The sequence below is a fragment of the Podarcis erhardii genome (assembly GCF_964252035.2).
Source record: "Podarcis erhardii genome assembly, chromosome: 2".
NCBI lineage: Eukaryota > Metazoa > Chordata > Lepidosauria > Squamata > Lacertidae > Podarcis > Podarcis erhardii.
In genome coordinates this window covers 50741412-50769140 of record NC_138498.1, presented here as the reverse complement: position 1 = coordinate 50769140, position 27729 = coordinate 50741412, and the positions used below count along the sequence as shown (strand labels likewise).

At 41.8% G+C, this 27729-nt stretch overlaps 1 protein-coding gene across 1 annotated transcript in view; it reads right to left on the bottom strand.

The window, feature by feature from the left end:
- The window catches only part of LOC309336429 (interleukin-12 subunit beta-like), a 29894-nt gene extending 14190 nt beyond the window's left edge, over window positions 1-15704 (bottom strand). The window contains exon 1 of the mRNA XM_081852158.1: window positions 15617-15704. The gene's annotated coding sequence lies outside the window, so the exon portion shown is untranslated. The remainder of the gene's footprint in view (window positions 1-15616) is intronic.
- Window positions 15705-27729: the final 12025 nt, after the last annotated feature.

Here is a 27729-nt window from a genome sequence, read left to right as displayed (position 1 = left end):
TACTTGGAATTGAAATGGCCACAACCAGTGCTTTTTTCTGGGGGATGCAGGGGTACGCATATCCCTAGACATTTTTTTAATCTAAGTTTGGCCTCATTGAAGGGCAGTATTTCAATATGAGTAGGAAAATGAGAGTACCCCTAAACATTTTTTTTTTTTTAGAAAAAAGCACTGGCCATAACTACAGGTGTAGATTGCATTTTGCATAGGCATTGGGCATGTGTCCAGTCAACCTGGTTGCTGGCTGATATCTCCATCAGGGTCAATCCTGGTGAGAGTGTGCCCCCATTGATTCAGATCTGATGGGGAAATCCCACCAGGACACCATTCAGGGATGTTCCATGGCCTGGCAGCCCCTGTCTTTGTGTGGAAGGGAAAATGAATGAATTTGAGATGTTTGGGTCTGAAGATAGAGAAAATATTGCTTAATGGAAGGAGGAACAGTTGGATGTCATCCTGGAATGAATACTTTGAATATATATTTTGTATGCAGCTGACTGACAGAGAATTGGAAGGCCTTTTATTTCTCTTTCTTCTTTTTCTCTTTTCTTCTCTCATTCATTCATTATTTTTATCCTCCTCCTCCTCCTCCTTTTCTTTTCTTTTCTTTTCTTTTCTTTTCTTTTCTTTTCTTTTCTTTTCTTTTCTTTTCTTTTTGTCATTTTTAGTGTCCTATACTCTAAGTCACTATTGGTACTATACACATATGAAGGTAATGGTTGGTTGGTGAAGGACCCTGAGTGAGAGGCAAGGAAGAACAGATCTCCCAGGGTGGTAGGATGAGAGAATAAAGGAGAACTCTCAGGTGAGAGCTGGGAGGGTCCCCACTTTCTGTGTGAGACAAGAGTTAAGAGCTACTTTTGAGAGAGGACTTGGCATTTGCCTTTTCCTTTTTCTCTTTCCGTTTTCGTTTAGATTGGTTTGCTTTTTATTGTAATGTATTATGAAAAAGCTCCAATAATAATAATAATAAAGACTGAGGGAAAGCTTACGCAATTTGTGGATTATGACCTCATATATACATATATAGGCTTTGTTCTGCTTGTTATTACAGCACATAACAATGCATTTCCTACCTGTAGATGAATTCAGAGTCAGCCTCATATATCCTTCGGCTTCTTTCTGAGAGCGGAACTTCCTGGATTCTTAGAAAGTTTGTTGTGATCCATAGGGTGGATTTTCCACCCATATATGAAAGCATAGGTCTTATTAAGATCTCCATGTGAGAGGCTAGTTTTCCACTGTGACATCACAAATTTTTACAGGGAAATTTGGAGGACAGCAGACAAAACCTCAATTTTATCCTGCTTCCTTATGACATTGTCTAACCTAGTCAAAGCATAACTGGCTTCACATTTCAATAGCATTAAGAACTGTTTTACAAACCATGCAAGCTTTGTTACATCAGCCTCCCACAATTAGGAAAATTTGTCAGCTGTCCCCTTTTCGACTAAAAATAATGATGCTCATTGGGAAATTATATTAACTCTCCTGGAGTTCTGAACTGTGTTAATAATACTAATACTGGATAAAGAGATAGAAAGAGAAGTTTCTGGCCGAAGGAGGAAATGGAACTATTTCATAGTTAAGCAAAATAATAAAAAAATAATAATCCAACATTATTAGCTGTGACAACTACTGTAATAAGGAACAAAAGAAGCATACTTATGTTTTTATATTGTAATTTTATCTTGTGAACCGCCCTGAGACCTGCGGGTATAGGGCACTATATAAATTCTAATAATAAGAATAAGAGTCTCTGTTTGGCAGTTTTACAAGGATGCTATTATATACATGGTGAAAGCACCTTCACAACATGGATCAAGACCTAAGTGTGAGGCAGGAAGTATATTTTTGGGGAGTGATTCAGAAGCTTCCTAGATTCACAGGAGTACATGAAACTGAGGAAACTGTTTACAGTGGTACCTCAAGTTATGAACTTAATTCAGTCCGGAGGTCCGTTCTTAACCTGAAACTGTTCTTAACTAGAGGCATGATTTTGCTAATGGGGCCTCTTGCTGCCGCTGGCACACGATTTCCATTCTCATCCTGGGGCAAAGTTCTCAACTCGAGGTAACTCTTCCAGGTTAGCGGAGTTTGTAACCTGAAGCATTTGTAACCTGAGGCGTTTGTAACTCAAGGTACCGCTGTATATGATATCTTGCCCACTCTTTACCACAAGGTCCCTGAATGGGTTACCACAATATCATATAAAATAAGATAAAACCACTATAAAATAAGCAAAACTGGTCCAAACGGAACAGGACAGTGTCTGACTTTTATAAAACCTCTGAAGGTTTTTATAGTGAAGTTTTTAATGTTTGATGTTTTACTGTGGTTTTATAAATTGTTGGCAACCGCCCCGAGTGGCTGGAGCAACCTATTCAGATGGGTGGCATATAAGGAATAAATTATGATGATGCAAGTTGTTGAGTGTCCATGACAACAACTGGATGTCTGATTTTAACCGATGTCTGATTTTAACTAATATCTGATTTTAACCAAGGTGGAGGAAAAAAGTGTAGCTTGTATGTATGTATGTATGTATGTATGTATGTATGCAAGCAATAAATTCTGCTGCTAACAGGAAGTATTTTTTAGTAATCCACCATACAATCAAGTTTCTCCAGAAAAAGATCTGACTGTAACTTGGGATTCTCTATCTATGCAACCTGAATTCTACTACACTGGTGGCATCTTTGAAAACAGCTGGAGGAGTGATGGTAAAAGGACCCTCTCATCTTTGCAGCGGGGGACGTTCTTGCCCCTCACCAGGTTATTTTCCTCTCGGGGAACAGGGTAGCAAATGGTGGAGGATGGAAGTGTGATCAGAATTAGGTAAATCAAGCACAGCTTCACGTAATAGGCTTGCTTTCCACCTTGCTGAGAAGAGGCATTTGCTTGGCTCAGATTCTGGTGACACCTCTAGTTTCTTGCCCTGGAGAGGGGATTGGTGTGTGGCAGGCTTCCACTCCCTCATCAAAAGCAAACCTCCAGCTTATCATGCCCATTCTTGACCCTAAATCTGTACAGCAAGAGTGAGGAAAGTGGTTGTGGTGGTTTTCCATGTTCTTCTGTCCTAGGGATGTCTCAACCATCTGATGTTGTTCAGCCCTGGATCCGGCCCAATCGCCTTCTAAATCCGGCCCGCAGATGCTCCGGGAATCAGCGTGTTTTTACATGAGTAGAATGTGTGCTTTTATTTAAAATGTATCTCTGGGTTATTTGTGGGGCATAGGAACTCATTCATATTTTTTTACAAAATACAGTCTGGCCCCCCACAAGGTCTGAGGGACAGTGGAGTGGCCCCTTGCTGAAAAAGTTTGCTGACCCCTGCCTTAGGCATTCCAAACCTTCCATTCCATTCCCTTCCCCTCCACAAATGGGGCTTAATGGAGCAGCAGTGCCTCCAGGTCATTGTGCTAGTAAGTCCACTTTGCTGTCACACGATGGCAGTGAGATTGCTTTGGGATCCAACAGATCCTGGACTGGCTCACTCCTTCTGTACCTACATATTGCCCCATTTCAGGGCCTTCTGCTGGCTACCACTGGCAGACATCCCACCGGAAGCATTCCTGCACTTCCTAAATCATTGGGTTTGGTATCTCATGCTCTTACTTTGTCTCCCACCTCTGATCTAAAGAAGGCCAAGGTATTGTCATAAAGAGTATCTTGCCAGCTGTTTTGTTTTACCGGGAATTTGATATATTACTAAAGATACTCAGGGTTTCTTATTGTCCCAGAATTTTCATAGGAACTGAAAATGGTACGTTCTGCAAGAATATTCATAGTTGCCTCTCTCCATTACATAAGATTTCTTAGTAATGGCTTAGTGTTCTTCCTAGATGAACAGTTTGGAGCTTTTGGGAGAGTGAAAAAGATGGCTTCATGGAACAGCTCGCGCAGATGACAGTGAGCCCCCTCTCAGATATTTGCCTGTGGGTTTGGCCCCTCTTTTGCCACCTAGTAACTTTTAAGATCTGAGCTCTACAGAGAACTTACTCTGATCCTTTCCTGTTTGGAAAAATTTTTCTCTAATCCAAGTTGCGATCTGGATTATTTAGTGTTCTAATGAAGGTTATCCTCACATTTTCTCTTAACTACTCTTTGTTATTTAGTTCACCATGCTAACTAAATAGTTCAAAAGTAGCTTTATGATTGTTAAATTAGTTTTCTTGAAATGCTGATTCATTTCAAAAAAGGGTAGAGATGCTTATGAAATCTTCCTTTGCCTACTGTTTTTCTCTCTTCTGATTTTTCATTTCTCCAAAAATGTATTACCACTCCTAATAATGTTGAAATCTTTGATACATTCACATCTGTATTTCTGAATGCATGTTTGGGTTAAAGATTAAAACAAATAAATAACATTTGTTCATTTCATTGGTGCCAAAGTTCAGACTTATGAAGTCACACAAATGGGACACATTTTCTTGCCCTCAAACTACAGGCCCTTATGCAATTTAGCTTACAGTGGTACTTCTGGTTACGTACTTAATTCATTCCAGAGGTCCATTCTTAACTTGAAACTGTTCTTAACCTGAAGCACTGCTTTAGCTAATGGGGCCTCCCAATGCTGCCGCGCAGCCGCCGTGCGATTTCTGTTCTCATCCTGAAGCAAAGTTATTAACCCGAGGTACTATTTCTGGGTTAGCGGAGTTTGTAACCTGAAGTGTATGTAACCTGAGGTACTACTGTATTTGCAAATAAAAACTTAAAAAGCACCAAGAGCATCATCAACTTATGCAGTGCTTTTTTTTTTCCTTAAAAAAATGTTTAGAGGTACTCTCATTTTGACTCAAGAAAATCACTGGGAAAAGAAATGAAGCTGACATCGGAGGTGGTAACAACGAAACTGACCAATCACCAGGCTAGATTCCAACTCCTACTTCACACATTAAATACTCGCTTCTGTCTGAAACTCAGGAAACACCATGACAGGAAATGAGGCCGCCATTGGGGCTAGCAACAGAACTGACAATTCACTTTGCTAGAGAAGAAACAATTTTAAAAAATATTTTTTTGTTTCCTCGCCTGTTAGATTCCCCCCCCAGAAAAAAACAACACTGAACTTATGTATTTATTTCATTAAATTTATATACGACTTGATTGTGTGACACTTCAAAGTGTTTTGCAAAGAGATAAAACAAGAAAATCATGAAAAATTCACAACCATACTTTAAACCATACAAAAGTTAAAATGCTAAAACAGATTAAAATCTCCTCAATTTTCTAAGCACTTGGGTAGGGTTGTCTAAACCAGGATGTTTTTATCAGGCACCAAAAAGTGTACAGTGAATGAGCCTGCTTGATCTCAATAGACGGCAGCAGCGGTGTTGGTGCAAGTTCAGAAAACTTTCACTCCCTGACAGGGCTGTCTTAAGCATATGCGGTACTGGGGTGCAAAGATCCGCCCGGTGGTCCTCCTCCCAGGTTGCCCAGTCCCAGGTGCACAGAAGCGCGGAGCCAGCAGGCCACCTCAGCGTCTTGCTGGCTTGGTCACCCCCGAACTCGTGGCGCAGAGCCGCCTGCAGCAGAAGAACCCACCGTGGCGCTCTGACTGATGGGTGGGCTCTTCCCCGGACTCAACTCTCGGGCCCCGGACTCTCAGCTTGGCGCCCCTGAGAGCCTGGCGCTCGGGTGCCCCGCACCCCTAGCACCTATGGGTAAGACGGCCTTGCTCCCTGATATTGCTTAATTTCAAAAAGGAAGTTAGAACTTACAAACCAGCCTTAATTAATTGAGTGTTTTCTTTTTAAAAAACCACCTTTGTTCCACAGACAGAATCCTGTTTGAAGCTTGTGCGTTGGGCTGGAGTCACCCTCCTGACACCTGTGTCTTTACATCTCACCTGGATGGGACCAAGCCAAATGGTAGCGAGGTCAAGGCTAGGCAGACACACTAGTAGTAATGCTGAATTGGCTCTGCTGCTTTGTGTCCACACACCCTTGACCTTGATATCACTGTACCCCAGCCTTGACTATGTAAGCTGTAGTAATACTAATGTGGGAAGGGCAGCTCTGCTGCTCCACAACAAATCCTATTGACAGCTACATATACTAGCTTATGTGGAAACAGTCACAATTCATCCAGACTCATTTCTCAATAGACAAGTACAGTATTTTGCTATAAAAGATGCAACCAGAATTTCAAACCTTAATGAAATCATACAGGGGATTCAGAACCAATATGGTTAGTGACTATGGATGTAGTATCGTTATAGGTGTGTGCAAGGAACCAGCCCATGACATATCAGTCCTCTTATCTACCACCACCACCATGCTGCTGTTGCTGCCACCATTTGCCACCACTGTTGTGGGCTGGCCAAGTGGGAGTTTGGGTGCAAATGCAGTGATAAATCTGAGCAGGACAGGCTCCTTGCCACCATACTTGCCACCTGACATCCCTGCATGCAGGCCATAGCTGTATTTATGTGGGAGGAGGTCCGTACTTTTAAGCTCAGTCCCTGGCATTGTGTTTCACATGGTTGTCTCTACTATGTGTGCATAGCTCAGTTACATAGCTGCCCTTATTGTGCCCTTACACTTGAGCAGGAGCTTGTGCACTGAGGTTGCTTAAAGAGGAATGAGGTGGGGAGTTCTAATCCAGTATGGTCCCTAAAGGCCAGGTTTCTACTTGCAGGGAGGTGTTTTGTTTTGTTTTGTTTTGTTTTGTTTTGTTTTGTTTTGTTTTGTTTTGTTTTGTTTTGTTTTGTTTTGTTTTGTTTTCTTTTCTTTTCTTTTGTTTTGTTTTGTTTTGTTTTGTTTTGTTTGCTTTACATATGGGAGCTTTCAAAAGGTGACCCAAAAACTACAACTAATCCAGAATGCAGCAGCTAGACTGGTGACTGGGTGTGGTCGCCAAGACCATATAAAACCGGTCCTGAAAGACCTACATTGGCTGCCAGTTCCAGCGCTGAGGGCCTTCTGGCTGTTCCCTCACTGCAAGAAGTGAGGTTGCAGGAAACCAGACAGAGGGCCTTCTTGGTAGTGGTGCCTGCCCTGTGGAACACCCTGTGGAACATCTTTTGTTGGAAGCTGCCCAGAGTAGCTGGGGAACCCAGCCAGATGGGCGGGGAATAAACAAACAAACAAACAAACATTATTATTATTATTATTATTATTATTATTTGATTTCCACCTCTGGCATGCTGAGGCTAGGGTGCTGTTGTCTCAAGAATAGCTTTAAGATCCTTGATACGGTCAATGGGAGACACGGTTGAGGGCAAAATTGTTGTTTCACATTGTTAGGCTACAATCCTAACCCCACTGACCAGAGAATAAGCTCTGTTCAATTCAGTAGGACTTACCTCTGAGCAAAGAAACAAAGGAAACTGCCTTGCACTGAGTCAGACCAAAGGCAAGAACAACAGTCAGAGCAGCACTGCAAGTCTGTGTGTTTGTGGTGCAGTTCACTTCTCCTTTTCATTTCATGCAGACATTTGTCCCTCCTTGAAAGTGAACTTTATCTCTCATCTGAAACATAACACAGATTTGATGTTTGGGGAGCCCTGTTGTTATTTACGGCGCATGTAAAGACCATAGGCTGAGAGTCCCGACTGCAAGTTCCCCATTCTTCCTTATGACTCAGCCTGCCCTGAAGTCGAGAGAGCACAAATGGATGACAGAGACATTAAGTCTCATTACCCTTTTGGGCCTTGACTTATACTGAACTACCCAGTAACAAGAGTGTGGGCTGTGGTCACTTGTGTCCCATTGGATGCTCTGCTTAGAAGTGTTAGGTGGCTGGTTCATTTCTCGCTCGGCTTTTTCCATGAAGTTTACAACCTGGTTTTTAAAAACTTTTTGAAGGACCTGGTATTCTTCTGAGGTTTGTCACTTTCCCGATACCAGGGCTGGTGAATTTGTGGCCCTTCAGATGTTGCTGGACTACAGCTCCCAGCATTTGAGTATTGAGGATGATGGGAGTTCAATCACATTTGAAGGGCTGTAGGTTCCCCACTCCGGCATGGTTCCAGTTCTAGGTGTGTTGCTTTGGCCCAGAGAGCACCAGTGTACCACTGGTTTTATTTGCATCTTCTGAAATGCCAAGGACCATCAAGGTTTACTACCTTGAGAACAATGTTAGGCAAGGGTCAGCAAACTTTTTCAACAGGGGGCCAGTCCACTGTTCCTCAGACCTTGTCGGGGGCTGGACTATATTTTGAAGGGGGGGAAAGAACAAATTCCTATGCCCCACAAATAACCCAGAGGTGCATTTTAAATAAAAGGACACATTCTACTCATATAAAAACACGCTGATTCCCAGACCATCCGCGGGCCAGATTTAGAAGGCGACTGGGTTGGATCCGGCCCCTGGGCCTTAGTTTGCTTACCCATGGTGTTGGGAAACATCTGGCCCTTCAGATGTTCTTGGATTTCAACTCTTGCCCTCATCAGCATTACCAGTTGGCAGAAGTGATAGTTCAAGAACATCTAGAGGGCAGTCGGCTCCCAATTCCTGCTCTAGTTGGGGTTTTTTTTTTGGGGGGGGGGGGACTTAGTTCAATTTTGCCTGTTGTGAAACATGAGAAGGAATTCAATGTAGTTCTATAGTAAGTGTTCTGTCAGTGCAAGTTTTTCAGCTTGTCAGATGTTATGATTCCCCCCTCTTTTCTACTTGTGCGCTGTTCTGGGGAGTTCTCCCAACCCCCAAGAGCCAATTTCAGGGAGAAAGCCCCATTGCGCTGGCAGAAGTCTTTGCATGGGCTTATGCTAGTGGGACTAGCTAGTGGAATCCCATGCATGATAATTAATATTGGGAAAGTTGCCCAGACGAACAAAGCACACCTACTGATGTGGGTGGCATGAAGAAGAGTAGCAACAAATATCCATGACTGAAAAAACAGGAAGGTGTGAGAGATACAGTGCCAAAAACTCACAGGGGGAAAAGTCAGATCTTTATGACCTGTTTGCCACATAAGGTCCCCATCTAGAGCCACCCTCCATAACAGAGTCATATTTACATATGCTCTTTTGCCTTACTTATCATTTTAGTTTCTTCTCTCATCCTTCATTCTGATTTAAAAGAGCTATTACTAGTCAGCAAAACTTTTCAATTAGCGCAGACAATAAATAATGAAAACAAAAAGTTACATATGTTATAATCTGAATGGCTTCTTCAAAGATTCCTCAGATAAACCCTGTCTGCATATTTCAATGAAATTTCGAAAAGATGATAGCCATCACTTATCAAGTTAAGATCAGTGAGTCGTATACAGTGATTCCATACCCCCCAAGTATCCCTATTTTCCTTTATATATATATATAATTTTTATTAAATTTTACTTCAGATTAAACATCTTTTATTATATGAAGCATTCATTGACTTCCCTCCCTCCCCTTCCAAGGTTCGTTTGACTTGCTGCATATTTTAATATATCCATCTAATTCAATTTACCTTTCTTACATCACTTCAAAATATGTTATACTGTTAAATTACTTTAATACTGCCAGCGTTTTTAACTGTGCACAATTATTTTCAATATATTCAATGAAAAATTTCCACTCCTCTTTAAATACCTGTTCTTCTTGTTCTCTTATTCTACTTGTTAGACCTGCTAACTCTGCATATTCTGTCATCTTAAATTGCCAATCCTCCTTACTAGGGACCTCGCTCACTTTCCATTTTTGGGCTAACAAAATCCAAGCTGCTGTTGTTACATACATAAATAATTTTTTCTGTCTGAACTATTCCTAACAGAAATGCCTCTGGTTTGGGGGAAAAAGTTATTTCAAACATTTTTTCATCTCATTATATATCATTTCTCAATATTCTTTAACTGCTTTGCATGTCCACCACATGTGAAAAAAGCTTCCTTCTACTTCTTTATACTTCCAACACAAGTCCAATTCCACATTATACATCTTAGCCAATCTACTCAGAGTTCAATACCATCTATGAATCATTTTCATATAGTTCTGCTTCAGTGTGTAGCATGCAGTGAATTTCAAATCATTCTTCCAAAGTTTCTCCCAGAGGTTTAATTCTATATTGTATCCCACATCCATTGCCCAGTGAGTCATTGATGCTTTAACCATCTCATTTTTTGTTTCCCATTCCAATAATAATTTGTACATTTTGGACAATCATTTTTCCTTATTCAGCAATAGCTCTTTTTCAAACTGTGAGCTTTGGTCCAAAAAACCATTTTTCTTTTCTAGTTTGAACATATCATATAGTTGATGGTACTGTAAGCAATCAGTAACTTGATTCCTTACTTCTGCGATTGGTTTCAATCTGGTTCGCTCCCTGTAAAGCCCAACAAATCCCTATAGGTCACCAAACCTCTGTCTGCCCTGAGACCCCCAGGTATAGGGCAGTATATAAATAATAATAATAATAATAATAATAATAATAATAATATCCATATTTATTCTCTTAATTGTAATTGCTTTGATTGGCGATAACCATAGGGGTGTTTTTCTTTTCAACAATTTTTAATGTTTCTCCCAGACTCTATACAATTTTCTCCTAATGACATGGTTCACGAAATTTTTATATATTTTAGCTTTCCCATACCAAAGACATGCATGCCAGACAAACTTCATACTGTAGTCTTCCAGATGTAAAATGTGTGCATCCTCCAATACAATTAATTCCCTTAACCAACACAAACAAGCCACTTCATAGTACAATTGTAGGTCTGGCAGGGCAAAACCACCTCTTTCTTTTGTATCAGTCAAAATTTTATTTTTAATTTGTGGCAGCTTTCTCCCCTGCCAGACAAATTTAGATATATCCCTATTGTCCAGGGGCACCCCTGATTCTGATTCTATCCCGGAATGTCCCGCTTTTCCTTAAGACACCCCCATTTTCATCAGAGGAATGTTGGAGGTATGGTAGGATGTCCCTATTTTCATTGGAGAAATGTTGGGGGGTCTGGAGTTATCTGACCCTGGAGCCATCTGAAGGCAATCCTGTAAATGTTGAAAGTTGCCCAAAGTGGCTGGGGCAACCCAGTAAGATGTGTAGGGTATAAATACTAAAATTATCATTATGGAATGGGATGTCCATATTTTCATTGGGGAAATGTTGGAGGTTATGCAATTTAAGGTAGACCCACTAAAATGAATGGACATGACTAACTTAGAACCATTAATTTCAATAGGTCTCCCCTGAGCATAACTTAGTTCAGAAATCCCCAAACTCAGCCCTCCAGATGTTTTGGGACTACAACTCCCATCATCCCTAGCTAACAGGACCAGTGGTCATGGATTATGGGAATTGTAGTCTCAAAACATCTGGAGGGCTGAGTTTGGGGGTGCCTGAGTTAGATACAACCCAGTGTTATAGATGATAGGCATAGAACCCCTAGCACAACTTGGTTTTGTGCAACACTGAGCAGGCAAGTTGGTGCTTTGTGATTCTGTGGTCAGAGTACTGAAACTTGTAAATGCCTCCAGAGGAAGCATTACAATGTGTCTTGTTCTATGGTGTTCCTGTTTTGTTCTGTATAAGGGGAGCTTCCTTTTTTGCTACTTGCATTTCCCCCCACTAATTATGCAAATTTAACAGTGGAGATGTTTTTGATGGAAGGAACCACTCTAGATAACCAGATGTCTCGTCTCAGGCAGTGAAACTGGAAGTTCCACAATATTACTTTTCCTACGATCATTTTAAGGCAGTTATGGACAGAAAGAAGCCAAAAACCCAATTAGGACTCCTCATCTATATGCGACAATAGTTGCTTGTCAACCAGCTTTAAGAATATTACCTCAGATTAATTCATCCATATCATGACAGTCACTTTAAAACTGGATGTACAAACCTGAAACATATATTCTTGCATAAAATACATATTTCTGCCACACTCTGCAGGGCCAATGAATTAAATCAGCAAGTACCTATTTAATTGGGACGTGGGTGGCACTGTGGGTTAAACCACAGAGCTTAGGACTTGCCAATCAGAAGGTCAGCGGTTCGAATCCCCGCGACGGGGTGAGTTCCCGTTGCTCGGTCCCTGCTCCTGCCAACCTAGCAGTTCGAAAGCACGTCAAAGTGCAAGTAGATGAATAGGTACCGCTCCGGCGGGAAGGTAAACGGTGTTTCTGTGCGCTGCTCTGGTTCGCCAGAAGCAGCTTAGTCATGCCAGCCACATGACCCAGAAGCTGTACACCGGCTCCCTTGGTCAGGAAAGCGAGATGAGAGACATCCCAGAGTCGATCCCGAATGGACCTAGTGGTCAGGGCCCCCTTTACCTTACTTATTTAATAAAATAAAAACTATGTCAGCTTCTTTATTAAAGAAATCAGCCCAGCCGTACAATGGACTTCTGCCCATGAAATGGGAATTCCCTTTCTTCTCCCCCGGCTTGCAGTCAACTGCACACCCCACCAAATTTATTCTAGAGGGTTGGGGGTCTCAAGTAAGGAAATATAAATCTGATAATTTATGGGATTGTCATCATTCTACCATCACAAGCTCCCACCAGCTCTTTCTTATTGGGCTGTGGAAGGTGGGGTTCACAGGAGAAAACAACCAAGATGGTATGTGGGATGGTACAGTGGCTAAAGAAACTCAGGGTCAAATCTCTGTTCAGACATGAAATTCACTCTTTCACCTTAACCTTCCTCACAGGCATGCTATAACCTGTAGTGACTGCATTGAGCACCCTGGAAAACACATCAATACAAATATATAATACGCTTTAATTTAACTTTAGTTCATTTTACTTTACTTTAACATTTAGCATTCAGTTGCAAGGGATAATTAATTAGTAAAGTAAGGCAGAACATTTCTGTTACCTTCCAAAGATTTTATGCCCCGAACACGTTTGCCATGCAAAGGCAATTTCCGCTCCCTTGCAACTGCTCCTTCTCACATGCTCCAAGCAGGGATGTCATACCCTCCAACATCTTATGGAATAGTTGAACATTCCGGGATCAAATCAGAAACTGGGATGGCTTCTCTAAATCAGGGACATCCCTGGAAAATAGGGACACTTGGAGGGTCCTGGATGTTCAACTGGACACGTGTGGCAAGGATGGTGGTAGTAGGCCCAAACCTTCAACCTATATGCATTCATTCTAAAAGTGGGTAGATAAATGCAATTCTTCAGCTGTTATAGATGTTAGAATGCACATTTATTTAGTCATCTCTAAGGGGGCTCCTGCTGCTTGCACATGTGGTCCAGCCATATGTAGGGTTGCCAGGTAAGGAGCATCCCAGACCACAAGATTTCAGGGCCCAAACCTGAGACCTAGGGACAGCCTCTGGTGATGTCATGGGAGCAGGTCTCAGTGACGTCATTAAGCACAGCACATTAAACATTAATCACAGTCAAATACAAAGCACAAAGTCTAAAAAATGAATGAATATATCACTGGTTGGAAAATTGCTTAGGGCCTTTTGGTAGGGAAGGTGCTCTTGTCTACCTGGAGAGTTAAACCCTCTTTGTGCCTTGTGGGGGAGAGACAAACCTGGAGACTTTAGGTTGGCCCAGGGGGTCTGGCATACATAGCCATCAGGGCTGGCCTGCCCATGAGGCAGATTGAAGCAGCGGCCTTAGCAGCTGCCTTAGATGGCAATCCCACTAACAGAGTTGTGTGGCAGCAGCTTCCAACAATATTTAGTGGAACTTAATTTCTGGAATCCTTTTCTTATGTAAGAGTTTCTATAGTTTTGGAAGTTTGCTGCTTTATCTTCCTTACCTTAGAAATCCATATTATTTGGGAAGTTGCCCTCCTTTCCTCATTGCATTGGAAAAATGTGCATGGACCAGTTAATTTGAGTTAGATGTGCATCTTCCTTTCTAAACCAGAGGGGGAATACATGCCTGAGTTTGATGTTATGTGTTGGTATGTCAAGAGCTTTTTACTAGCTATACTCATGTTTGAGGACATATCATGTGTTGTCATTGCTGTTGTAAGGATCTTGTTTTTCTAATGTGAAGGAAACCATGAAGCTGAAAAACTCCATTCTGACCTCATCAGGCCAATACACTATAAGAATTTGGATTTAGTATGACATGGAAATATATGAGAGTTTTAAGAAGCTAAATAAGAAGTCTGTCTTTTACAGTTCCCTGAACTAGCAAACTAAACACTTTCAGATTCCATTTTCTGCCACTAAAATGTCAGCACAGGGTTACCAAATTATCTTTTTTTACCAGACTGTGCAACAGTGTGATTTACAGATGTTCATGGATGTCTGTGCTATGAAAAGCCTCACTTGATGATTTCTGCTTATCAAACTCTTTTCCATGGCAGCAGTTAATTTAGTTACACAGAATCCTATTGCTTTAGTAGTCATCCAAAAATTAGAATTAGGCTTCAGAGGCAGCAACTTTTAAATGCCAGGTGATTAAGAGTGTGAAAAATGAAATGAAATTTAGTAACAGAAAGTGATCTTTTAATTTGTAATTAAGTTGAAAGTTTTGAAATGCTGTAAATCCAGTGAAATAAACAATGAAGTAAGTAATCATGATGATTGCAGCCTGGGAATATACCCTTTAGCTCTGCCATGAGGTATGCAAAATTCATACTAATTTATAAAACGAATGAAAAATGTTCACCCCAGTACTAAACACATTATATGGATTCATGCCATTGATTTGAATGTGGCAAGCCATCTAAACTCTGACCATATTTAGAATTGAGTTCTGGTGATTTCAAGGAGATTCAAATATGGTTAAAGAGCAGCCTGTATGTGTTGATCTAACACATACTATTATCTAAAGTGGTGTTAAGACTTGCAGATACAAGAGAAACATTATGTCTATTTCAAGGCACAGCCCTTTTTCTAAACATAGCATAGGGTGGCTTCTTCCAAGACTGTGCAACTTTTGTCAGTAGAAAACTGTGAGGTAAGGCTTGCTCACTGGCTTGCCTCACTACACCTGTGCTAGGAGGGTTGGCATGGCAACCAGAACAGCTGCACTCTATGTGGCTTGAGGCCTCTTCGCAGTCCCACACAAGGTTAATGCTAGGCTGCTACTGCACCTAATTCACATCTTCTCCTGCTTGTTTCCTTGGGACTGCTTCACTGAACTTTATGCCCCTGAATAGACAATTTGGACTGGCTAGGTTTAGGGAATTTGACCTCTGGCCTGTCTCCACCACATTCATAATCGGTTATGGGACTCATTCCTGAAGAGTGTAGGATCCAGCTTTGTTCCTGACAATATGTGGTGGTGCAGTAAGGACTGGAAGAACTCTGAATGTGAAGAAGGCATGTTGCTTCCAGCTGGGCAGTTAAATCTAATACATTATCAGTCATCCTAAATATCATCCCTGAAAATGTTTAAAAATAGGGGTGCCATGCTGGCAGTGGTGAGGCCCATTTTACAGATGAGTCCTTCCTATCAGTTGCTAGTTTCTTCATACCTCAAAGAACGCCACTGCATGCAAAAATACAGCAGAGGTGTGGCTGAGCTGGAATTTTACGCTTCAGAGGAAGCTTGAAAGAATTGGCCTGCGGTGACAAGGTTACAACAGGTAAGAGAGATTTGATTGTTATCACCAGCAGTTTAGGGTACCATTTTTGGCATAGGGAGAAAGGGGTACCAAGAGATTCCAGAAACATGGAGTGAGGAGCTGACAGACATGGCAGGTTCAAAATAAATAAAAAACCTCAGAATATTTTGGAAACATTTACTGTAGTTAGCTTTTAGTACCTCATGATAACTAGGGATGCAGGTCCTGCCAAGGAATAAGCACGTATGGTCTAAACAGACAGACAATGATATTTTCTCTCCTCTCCTCCCTAGTGTTCCTAGAGGCAGGGCTGCTCATGACATCTTACTGAGGTAAAGGACAAGATGGGGCCTCTTCACATTCTGTGTAGTAAAGCTTACTGGACTAGCAGTTGAATCTTACTTCAAGCTCAATCTAACATGTAGTGTTTTTAAAACTGTTTCATGGTATGTTTGTAAATTGCCTTGAGAAGTACGTAAAATGTGAGTGAATGATTAATTAATTGATTGATAATACCCCTCTGCCCTCTAACAGAGGGCAATGGTGGGGGGCTCTTGAGCAATATCTGGGGGGCTGCCACTGCTAACCGAGGTAGGGCAGGCCTGTGCTTTGGTCAGAATGAGATCTGTGTATAGCAGCAGGCAAAGTAAGTCATTTCATCAAAAGGCTAAAGGTCAATCTTTTGAACCCTTGTCAACATGCAGGGGCTGATTTTTGCCAGCTTTGTCAAAGGACTGTGTGAAATGGATCTTGATGCTGGCTGGTAGGTGTGTGCTGAACTCAGTCCGGATTGGTTTTTTGGAACTGATTACAGCTGCTCCTATGAAGTGCAGTCACCCTTGCTTGCAAATAATAGACCCTCTTGGCTAAGCTCAGGTTGTGCGTGCCTTCCAGCAGTGGTAGTCGCACTGCTTCATCTCTGTCTGCTGTAACATAATTCATAACATAATTCTCTGAAGCAGTAGCCACATTTGGATGCTCTGCTTGTGCGTGAAACCTACAGATGGTCCACAAGAGGTCTGGAGGGTGGCAACGTGAGAACAGGCCTTTTCTGAGTGAGTTTCCCATTTGTGAAATGCTGGTGCCATTATTATACACTTTTAGCCACCAGGCAAAAATGTTCCTCTTCAACTGTGGCTGATTATAATCTAATAGCCTTTTAAATGTGTTATGGGGGGATTATTGGTTCGTTTTTGCTCTTGTTTTTAATATGTATTTTGTGTTTTTATTTTGAATTTTTATTCTGAGAATCACCCTGAGCTCCTTGGATGAAGGGTGGTATACAAATTTAATAAATAGCTGACAATAAATGTTGGAAATGTAAAGAAACTGAAGGAACATTCTTTCACCTTTGGTGGACGTGCCCAAGGATTAAGGCTTTCTGGGAAATGATCTATAATGAACTGAAAAAGGTACTTAAGTACACTTTCCCTAAGAAACCAGAGGCCTTTCTTCTGGGCATAATCGGCCAATTGGTGTTAAAGAAGGATAGAACATTTTTTATGCATGCTACAACAGCAGCAAGAATACTCATCGCAAAGTACTGGAAGACACAAGACCTACCCACTGTGGAAGAATGGCAGATGAAGGTGATGGACTATATGGGTTTGGCAGAGATGACGAGCAGAATCTGAGACCAGGGAAGAGAAACGGCGGAAGAGGATTGGAAAAAATTTAAGGACTATCTAAATAAATATTCAAAAATTAATGAATGTTAGATTGACGCTGGATGAGAAAATTAGGGGTTAATAGCGGTAATGGTTAAGTTAAAAGAAAATGAGTGTTACTAAAATTAAGTTGAAAGTAAGGGAAGGATTTGTTGACAAATTAATTAGACATGAAAATACAGAAAGGGGAGGTATGAGGAAGTCGGGAAAGTAAGTTATAAGAAATTAAGAGTTGAAATTATGTGTGTTGTATGTTTTTATTGTTATGTTTTGTTTGTTAATGTCTTGTTTGTTGTGATAAAAATTTGTGGAAATTTCAATAAAAAATTTATAAAAAAAAATACAAATTTAATAAATAAAATAAAATAAAATAATTGAACATACAGGTAGTGGAGCAGCTGAAGGCACATCTGGATTGTCTGCAGTAGTAGAGTTTTGACCTCAGAAATGTTCACTTGGTGCCACTTTTGTCAACTCAATCCTGCCCTGTTCACTTGCACTTTTTAATGGCACATCCTACTCTTTTGCTTCTGTTTTACTGGGTTTGATGTTTGATTTTTTTTTTTTTTAGCAATACTGTGTTTTACTGTTCTACCTTAGCTGTGCTGTTGCCTGTGGCTTTATTTTATTAAGTGATGTTTTAGGTTAAATGAATCTGTAAATAGCCATAAGGGCTCCTCAAGTGCAAACATGTAAATAAATATATTGGTTCTTAGCTGAGCTCATTTCAGTTGAGCTTCTGACTTAGCTATGGGATTCAGATGTCTCTAACAAGGAATGAAGAGCCTTTGTAGCTCTCTAGATGTTATTGAACTCCAACTCGCATTAGCCCCAGACAGCATGGTCAGAGGCCAGGAATGATGGAGCAACATCTGGAGGACCACAGGTTCCCCATTCCCCCTGTAGTAGCTTTATAATGCAATCCTGTACATGTCTACTCAGAAGTAAGTCCCACTAAGCTCAGCGAGGCTTATACTTGGGTATGTAGGCATAAGATTTCAGATTTAGTTTCTTGCCCCTAGATGGGCCTTTGTTCTAGCAACTCAGATCACACGTCCTCCTGAAAAGAAGGAATTATATTTGTTGAGGGTAGAATCCAGATTTTCCTCTTGCTCCCCACCAATAATGTCTCAAAGCTGCCCTCTGTAGGTTTTATTCTAGTTCTATCTTGCACATTCGCAAATATACCAGGGCTTCTCACTGGGAGATTGAAGTGAATCCTTCCCCTCTTTTCTATATCTAGAATGTGAGAAAAAATATCTATTCCTAATCTATTCTATTACATAAAATGGGCTTAGACAGACCTGGGCATTGTTGTCAACACACCATAAGCAAAAAGGCGTGTCATTGAAGGAAGTTTAATAAAGATCAATGGAATTAAACATCATTCAAGGAGATTGCATGTACTTCCAGTAGTGCAAAAATGTTCCTGCAGTGGAGATGACAGTTTCCATTTCCTGTGGCAGGAAAGTGGAAACCTTTGAACACATAACTTGGGGTTGGCCAAGAAAACTCCCCATTGGTTCATTACAACATCCCGCATATTGCAATAAGTGAAATCACATTCTCCATATAAATCTATTATGTCACGCAGAGAGAAGAGGGCCCAAGGCTTTCTCACATGACCCATTACAATAATTACTCATTTGTTTGATTGGATTGGAGTCAGTTGTCTTCCTGCAAGGAAGCACTTTTATTTCAGGGAAATTTAATCCACTGTTCCGAATTCACAATATATATGGTTGTGCAGAAATGTCCCTCTAAAACCTGATGACATTCTTCGCAGGATGTGAAATGAATGTGGTGGACTGAAGCTCATCAGTGGTGGCGATATTCCTGGGGCAATTATTTTCCTTTTCTTTAAGTGCAAGATACCGGCATGGAGGCAGGAAGTATTTCTTATTCCTTTCTTCAAATTTAATTGGCTTTGTGGTGTCAATCATTAAGCTAAATCAGAGTGACGGCAATACTTCCTGTCATCACTCTGGCATCTTGTGGGTGAAAGAAAAATGTACCTAGCAGCAGTAGGGAGTGTAATCTCTCCTGTGTCAGGTAAATGAAGAGGATGGGGAAGTGAAAGATGTGAAAAAGGTTAGCAAGTTTATGAAACCACCTATCCCCAATTTCTCCTTTGAGCTAAAAAAATAAAAATAAAAAAATAGGAGGCATTCCTTCAGATAGCGTCGTGGTCCCTGGTCAGTTAGGTCAAGCAAACTGGAAGGTGAAATTTGCAAAATACAGGTGCTATATGTTCCCTGCAGTTCTACTTAAAGCTCTCAACATGGCGTTTTGTACAGTCTGAAGCTCCTGAATACTTCTTAAAGAAGCCCCATACAGCAATCTAACCTGGATGTTCTAAAAGCATAGATGACAGTGGTCAGATCAGCTCTTGTAAAAAATAATAATTTTAAAAAAGGATACAAGTGGTTAACCACCTAAACTGATAAAGGGTACTCTTGACCACCTCTGTGACCTGAGCCTCCAGAAGTAGTCCAAAACTGTGAGCCTGCACTTTTGTGGGAAATGCAACCTCTTTAAAGGAAAGTTAAACCCCTAAGCCTGGATCAATTCCATCACCAGCCAGCAGTACTTGTCTGGGGTGTGTGTTTGTGTTTTACATGAATAGATGTGGCACCCAGCTATAGAAAATGCTTTCTCTTGGCAAGAGGCAAGCACTAATATTGACTCATTTCTGGCACAGCTGAAAACCTTCACCTTCCAGGCCTTTGGGGATAGAGGATGAAATATGTAGTATCTGAGGCTACCTTGCTTGTCTTGGGAAGGGACAGATGAAGTGAATTGTATATTGTCATACTGATCTTAAGGTTGACCTGCCCATGGATTGCTTGCCAATAAAGGTTGGGATAGCCATTTTAGAAAGAAAAATAAATAAATGGCTGTATTATATTCAGTTATACCATTGGTGTAGTGGTTAGGGTCTTGAACTAGGACATGGGAGACCTGGGTTCAAAGCCCCACTCAGTGGAAAAACTTGGGTGAGTCATTGTCTTTCAGCCTAATCCTCCTTCACCAGAATGTTGTGAAGATACAGTGGGGAGGAGGAGAACCATGTAAATCACTTTGAGCTCCTTGGAGGAAAGGTGGGCTAGGAATGCAGCACCAAATAAAATCTGGACTAGTTTTGTTCACTCAGAGTGGCAGTAAAGTAAAGGTAAAGGGACCCCTGACCATTAGGTCCAGTAGTGGCCGACTCTGGGGTTGCGGCACTCATCTTGCTTTATTGGCCGAGGGAGCCGGCGTACAGCTTCCGGGCAGTAGTCTTCCATTATTTCAGAGGAGGTGCCAGCATTTGAACCTGAGACCTTCTGCAAGCAGGTTGTGATGCAGTGAGCTAAGGGAGACAACTCTTGTCAAACATTGTCCAGTTCCCCATGACCTTACCTAACCTTACCTAATGAGGTCAAGATGTGCATGGATCCAAGGAGCAAGTCTGAGAGCCCCCTCCAAATACAGTGGTACCTCGGGTTAAGTACTTAATTCGTTCCGGAGGTCCGTACTTAACCTGAAACTGTACTTAACCTGAAGCACCACTTTAGCTAATGGAGCCTCCTGCTGCTGCTGCGCCGCCGGAGCACAATTTCTGTTCTCAACCTGAAGCAAAGTTCTTAACCTGAAGCACTATTTCTGGGTTAGTGGAGTCTGTAACCTGAAGCGTATGTAACCTGTAGTGATGTATGGAAGTGAGAGCTGGACCATAAAGAAGGCTGATTGCCAAAGAATTGATGCTTTTGAATTATGGTGCTGGAGAAGACTCTTGAGAGTCCCATGGACTGCAAGAAGATCAAACCTATCCATCAGGAAATCAGCCCTGAGTGCACACTGGAAGGACACATCGTGAAGCTGTGGTTCCAATACTTTGGCCACCTTATGAGAAGAGAAGACTCCCTGGAAAAGACCCTGATGTTGGGAAAGATTGAGGGCACAAGGAGAAGGGGACAACAAAGGATGAGGTGGTTGGACAGTGTTTTTGAGGCTACCAGCATGAGCTTGACCAAACTGCGGGAGGTGGTGGAGGACAGGGGTGCCTGGCATGCTCTGGTCCATGGGGTCACAAAGAGTTGGACATGACTAAACAACTAAACAACAACAACAACAAAGGCAAAGCATAAAAAGAAGTCCCTGGTCAGATCTATGCAATGACAAGTTTCTGAGCTTTACCTGGACTTTAGAATGACTGCCTACTTCTGGTTTGTGGGTTAGCCTTTTTAAAAAATAAAAACAAGGATGAGACAGCAGCAGCACAACTACCTTCCTTGTGCAGCAATTCTATTCCTTTAGCAGGAAGACTTCAAGTTTCCTAGCACCCAGTGATGAACTGAAAACATGTCATTTGCTTTGAACTATAATTTACTGGAAAGTTCAAAATGCAATAGGAGCACACTTTGTTTGGTACACTCTTTACTCTCTGCATGGTAATGCCTTGAAATATATCAAAAACAATATGTGCAGTGTTCCCCATTTCTTTTAAGACTGTATAGCGGCTGAGAGCACTATTAACAGCAGAAACAAAACTCTGAACCAGTAAGTGATTTGTGCGCAATCATTATTTTGAAAATGTAAAAAGTGTAACATCTTCATATGGCAAAACTGCACTGATAGCAGGCAACAATGACTGATACAGAGTGATCTGGTGTTGTATTCCCCCACCTCCATAACCAAGGTGATAGTTTTGGATTTTATTTTTGTTTCTGCATGGTATATAGTACAGAAATGTGATGATGATAAGATGTGCATAGGTACACATCATGAACCTTCCCTTAGATAAACTTCCTTCTAGTGCAACATAGCAAGTAGAAACCACCATCGTCTTCCAACCCAGCACTTATGTGCATGCCTAGACAGTATCAGGGAGGTGGTAGGGGTGTTGAAAAATAAGGAGGTAGGAACAAGAAGATGACTCTCAATGACAAAATTAGGTCAATGACGACACGCAGCCAATGAGGACACGCAGGAACTGATTCAAGCTGTTCTGCAACATCTAATATTCAGATGTGTGGAGTACAGGTCCAAGTCCGAACAAGGAAACTGTGTATTTGCATGAGATAGGAGAATGAGGATGAGGTCAGTGTCTGGTGACTGAATTCCCAACTTCCCATTGAACTCCAAAGGCAAACACTTGGCTTCTCTACTACCATTTGTTTGGGGGAGGGCACAGCTATGCTGAAGTCCCATATTTCTCCATTGTTTTCTATAGACAGCTCTCGATTCCAGTATGGCAATGATGGATTTATGCATGGTGCTGGCAGGTTCTCCACACTGGGCACAGAGCTGAGGGGACACCCTGAAACCTACCTACGGATGAGGCATTATTGTGGTCATAACTGGTGCAGCTCCAGTCATTACTTAGTCCTCTTCCCCTTCTCTTGGGGTTGCTGCTGCATGCAGGACACTCACTTTCCCAGAACAGACACAAGTAGTGCTCAGGGAGGACTAAAGGAAGTTGAAGGAATTGGAGTTGTGACTTACTACCTCTATAAATCCTGTAGAAGTTGCTTGCTCTGGCTCTAACAGCTTGATGCGGGAATTGGGGTTGAGAGAACCCTACTGTGGTTATAAAACCTCCTCTCCTTGCTACAAAGTACCTACCAATAAATCAAGGCTTGAACAGTGAGAAAAGAATACTTCTTAAGGCTAGTGTAAGAAAAAAAAATGTGAGGGTACCTTCTGACTCTGGTGGAAGAGTGTTCCACAGCATGAGACCAATGACACCAAGTGCCTAACTTCTGGTTGACATGGGGGACAACTAACAGCACTCCTCTACATGATCTCAGAGATTGAGCTGGGCTATAAGGACTCAACAGCAGAACCCTGAATTTGGTCTAGTAGCATATGGGTAGCCAGTGCATATATTTTAGCAGAGGTGTTGCATGCTGTTGGCACTCTGCCCTCACCAGCTGTCTAGCTGCTGTACTCTGCACCAGTTGGAGCTTCTGGGCCAGCTGCAAGGGCAGACCCACATTGCAGGTAAAACAACATTGCGGATACCAATGCATAGACTACTGTAACCAGGTTACCCTGACTCAGTTATTGCAGTAGCTGGCATAGCAAAAGAAACTGGCAAAAGACACTCCTAGCAACAGAGGTCGCTTAGGCCTCTAATGACAAAGGTACATCCAGGAGCTTGGGAGGAGGAAGCTTAGAACAACCTCTGCTTTGATCCCAGTCTACCCAAAGGAAGAGGGCAAGGTGAACAGAGGTTTCTGCTCCTTCCCTCTTAGCCCTGTCGCTGCTCACTTGCTTAGATGGGATCAGGAGCCTCCAGGGGATGGAAGTGCCCCCCCTTGCTGGGGCAAGTGCTAAATATAGCCAGCCCCTGATGGTGGATGTACTTAAACATCCCTCCTGCCCAGACAACTTTCCTGTTTTTTTCAGAGCAGCCCCCTGGGCATATTAGGTAATTAAACAAAAGTTTCACATTTAGTTTGGCCCCTTCCAGGTCTGTGTACAGAATTGCATCGTATTGGGGAACATTGGTGGCAAAAATGGTTACACACTTCAAAATGTGAGTTTTTTAAAAAAAGTTTGCAAACTGAAGTAGAAATGAGGTGAATGTTGGATATTCTCTCTTGTGTGAGAGAGAATCATTTGTTCCAGAAACAGAGAAGAAGTTTCAAGAAGCAGCAGAAGGCTGAGATTGTTTTGTCTATGCAAGGACGTTTTCTGTGGGAACTGTTCTTTGGACATGACAGGAAGTGGCGATAACAATGGTTCTGTGTAACTTGTTGTGAGTCTCTTGCTTTTGTCTTGAGGTGAGAGAAGCAGAGAGTGAGTCTTGGACTCTTGGACTCAACTTTGCTGCCACATACACCCGGACAACACCATTACTGGCCCCAACAACATCACACATACCATCTCGGGACTATTTAATTGCTCATCGTCTAACATTGTGTATGCCATAAAATGCCAACAGTGTCCTTCAGCTCTCTATATTGGACAAACAGGCCAGACCTTACGCCAAAGAATAAACGGACATAAATCGGACATCAGGAATCACAAGACAGAGAAACCAGTAGGAGAACACTTCAATCTCCCAGGACATTCTATACAAGATCTCAAAGTAGCTGTTTTACTACAAAGGAATTTCAGAAATAGACTGGAAAGAGAAGCTGCTGAATTACAACTTATCACCAAACTTAAAACCATGGAGAAACCTGGTCTGAACAAAGACCTTGGATTCTTATCTCATTATACATGACAAAGCCATTTTTCACCTTTTCACCCCTTGCTTTTTCCTGTAAGACCTATTGCAGTCGTTAAGAGTCGTCAACAGGCTCATCACAGCTATCTGCCAATCACCCATTCCCACCACCCTTCTGAGTAATACCCCTCCCCACCTTCTCACTATATAGAAGGGTCTGGAAACTTCTGTTTCAGTGTATCTGAAGAAGTGTGCATGCACACGAAAGCTCATACCAAGAACTGACTTAGTTGGTCTTTAAGGTGCTACTGGAAGGAATTTGTTTTGTTTTGACTATGGCAGACCAACACGGCTACCTATCTGTATCTTGGACTCTTGTTGGACTCTAAGCATGCCTTGTCCACGGCAATGGTGAATGTCTGTATATATTTGTTATCAATAGGCTTCTTCTCTACACACACACACACACACACACACACACAATTGTTTTTCCAAATTATTACAAATCAGTCCAAATTATTTAAATTTAATACCATTTCTTTTTTCAAAATCAAATTTCCTGCTCCTGTTGCTAACATATGTCCATTACTTCCTGATGTAGCCACTTCATTCTTATTTAATCTCCTCTTCATCCTTCTCTTGATGTTAGTCCATTGTCACAACTAACCTTTACAATTTCCTTACAACAGCACCTCTGCTGCTTTACATAATTGAAAAAAAAAATCCATTTCATGTGTGTAGTCCTTCATTAATGTACTCAAACCTAGTTTGTTGAGGGAGTTAATTGCCTCCTCCTTTGTTCGATTCTCTTCAGTGTTTGCAAAGTCACATTCCATTGCTTTGAGATCATTCCTTCTGCTGTTCACCAACTTGTGGCTGTAGCTATAAAAAACTCCAGACAAGATGTCCAATCTCTGGGGTTCTTCCTCAGTACTCAGTTACAAAAAACAAAGCCTTTTCATAAATGCAAGCTCTTTCGGTCAAAGGGGGAGGACATAATAAAATATTGTTAAATCCTTTATTGAGGATAAATCAAATGCCTCCCCCTCTCTTTTCCTCAGTGCCAAACAGAATAACATAGCTACAACTACACATGACTCATTCATTTTGCCGGGGGGGGGGGGTCCAAGAAAGAGAAAGACCATTTGGAAACCATAAGCAGACAGTGTCTTGTCCTCCCCCTTCCTGGCTGTTGTAAGGGGTTTCAAGCTTCTTAAAAATCATTCAAATACTTTCAAAGACCAAATCCAGTCCTTTCGGCAGCTGATTGATTGCACCCCGTTATCATGCGCTGTTTCAGGAGCACCTCATAATTAATGCCAATATTCTGAATGAGTGAGGAACCGACCACAAATCATGCCAGAGACAGAGGTTTGTCCGTGGCAGGGACACATTTTCTGCACCCATTCTGCCTTTCAAGTTGGGCTTAAGCGACACCGCAGGATGCAGTGAACTCCCCTAAACCCACTGAGGAGTATTGCCAGGAAATTTACCTAATAAATCTTGGTTTTCCCCTGCCTGAATAACTCTACTGCCCCGGAGGGCAGTAGAGCTCAACCACCATAAATCATGACGTCAGCCGGAAACCTGCTACCAACATGCTTCTATGCCTGTCAAGTAAGCCTCTACACTTGACTGAATCTTTATGGTGTCCATGAGTGTTTATTCCTACTGTGTGTACCTCAACCCCAAGGAAGGAGCTGCGTTGAGATGTAACTCTGCTGAGTACGGATACTAGCACACACATGAAGCGAAAGTGATGCCGGAACCAATCCTTCTAAATCACCCATCAGAGGTTGATGGATTGATCCAACAGTGAAATGAACTTAAGACTGGAAAAATGAGAAAGTGGGGAAAACTGAAGTTGACAGATTAGTTCACCCATAGTTGTGGGGAGGAGGGGCAGGCACCTGGAGTTATTTGGCAGAGCGAGACTTCTGCTATCCATTATTGTAGGCACAGAAGGCTTAATGGAAAAAGCAAGTTACTTTGGTAAACCCAGAGATGACAATGGGAAAACAAGGAATGCTGAAGTTCAGTAGCTTTTATTCATCTTTTCCTCCCACCGTTCTCCCAACTCTGGCCTCTTTAAAGTACTTCTGTGTAGCAATTCTGGAAGCCAGCTGTTCTGTGCAGAGTCAAACTTCAGAAAGCATTTTCCATCATTGTGGGATGGCTTTGTAGAGCAGAGTCAAAGGAAGCAAGTTTGGACTACTTCCTTTTGGCATGCTCTGCAGCACCATTTTTCTTTCCCCTCCTGGCTGGAGTTGTGAAACACTGTTTATTGTCATTTGTCTCCCAGCCCTTATCTGGGAGGATGATTTAAACTTGGTGGACCACAAAACCCTTGCTCATAGTGCCCCTGCCCCTGGTGATCCTCATTCTAGCTGCTTGATTGCTTTCATGCAGTAGCACAGCAGCTGTTGGCGAGAGGGTGTGTGTGTGTGTGTGTTAGCATTTTTTATTGGTGCAGGAAGGAAAACACTTGGATTTTCCACAGCTCATCGTATGTGTAAAGCTTTTGATCTGTTTTTGAGTTGGAGCTTCAGGTGGCATTTAAATCAAGGTCTTAATCTAATGAATTAAGTAGAAGGAGTAGAAGCCTTCCTTCCTTTAATACCTTTGTTGAGCCACAAACAAAATTATATCTGCCAATGGAGAACACCGCTGGAGCAAGCATGCCACATGAGAATAGGACTCCTGAAAAACCAGTGAAAAACCGTTTCTTCAGTCTTTAGAAAGAACCTGAACCAAGTCCACAAGATTAACATTGGCCCTCCTCTCATACGCAAAATGCACTTACTTTAAAGATCCCTTGCAACAGAGGACTCGTCACAACTTATAATTGACACTGCCGCTTAAAATATAGATTTAACTGTGGATACGTAAGAAGGAAAGCTTCAGCTTTAATCTCCTAGCTCCCAGGTACCCACAACTGCCCCACAAACCACATACCTGAGAGCGCAACAATTCCAGTGGCGTTGGCAGAGGACGAGAAAAGGGGACTGAAGCTATGGCGCTGGTGAAAAATGTGGAACGTGTACTGTGGCTGAGCAATTTCTCCCTCTTTTGTTTCTGAAATGCCTTTTCTACCATAGGTGGTGATTCATTCACTCTTTCCTGCCCATATCTGGAGGAAGGGGTTGGGTCTGCTTTTGGCTGGCATTCAGGGAATGTTGCTCCAGCCATTAATGAATTTTTTTAAAATTCATATGATGTGTCGAGAATTTTCTTTATGGGTGTACTGGTAAAGAATCAGCTGAGCAATTATGTACTGATCATGTATAAGTTTTGTCATTTGTATTGATGTAAATCTCCGGAATGTATTTTGTATAGCTAACTATTTAGTTCTATCCCCAGTATATTTTATCTTACTGCTATGACTAGTGGCTAATGCAAATGTAGTTTCCACCTGTCTATGTACTGATTAGATTTACTCTTGGATGCAAGAAAGACAGTCCAAAATACTCTCAATTAGGACACTATT